Genomic DNA, 884 nt, shown 5'->3' on the forward strand with positions numbered 1-884 from the left:
AGTGAGGGCTCGCGGCGGCGGAGCTGGACAGCGCGCGGAGGGAGGGAGTTAAGCATTTATAATGATGCGTAAAGAGCAGCCAAAGAGCCGCCCTCTGACGAGCGGCACTGTGAAGAGGTTCTCTCCAAAAGCACTACTGCCAATCTAAACAGAGCAGGCTAGAAAACAGGTTCTCTGCGCGGCTTGCTCAATACTTCGTTTATTGCCAGCTAAGTGGTTTTACGAGACATTTAACCCTTGAATACTCACAGTTAAAGAATGAGGTTATTGTGGTGTACACTCCTTTAGAATTATGAATTGTAACAAATATCAATTAAGGGAAAATATAGGGCACTGACTGCACAAGGATTCCGGTTTGTATTGTCAAACGTATTCCTTGTTCTGTCACAGAAACACGTTGCTCAAAGTAAGGCACGGCAGCTTTATTTATTTCATATTCAAAACAGGCAAGAAAAACATTAGAGTGGCATTTTAATTCAGCAAAAATGAGCACAAAAATCGGTAACGACACAAGAAAATAAAACGTATTGTTATAAATGTGGTAGAATGATCAAATACTTTTACGGTGCATTAATAAGTTGCCACAACAGGAAGTAAAAGGGCAGTAGTGAAAACATTAATAGGAAGTACAGTAAGGAAGCACACTTTGGATGCATGACTAACCTTAAAGTTTCTCATGTTTACTTTAAGGACATATTTTAATCATTAACACAAAAGTTCCTTTATGGGAATTATTATTATTATTACAGTACAAAGTTCACTGTCTAATGCAACTGAAAAAAAACTAGCAATTCATAAAATGATTAAACGTGAACTGTGAAGCCGCCCTCCCCCTTTCGTGTAGTGTGTGTGAGTGGGAGTGAATGAGTGACTCACTAACTGGA

The sequence above is a fragment of the Semicossyphus pulcher genome, unplaced genomic scaffold, assembly GCF_022749685.1.
Source record: "Semicossyphus pulcher isolate SPU_LCO1_2020_fin unplaced genomic scaffold, fSemPul1.0.p SCAF_8, whole genome shotgun sequence".
Classification (NCBI taxonomy): domain Eukaryota; kingdom Metazoa; phylum Chordata; class Actinopteri; order Labriformes; family Labridae; genus Semicossyphus; species Semicossyphus pulcher.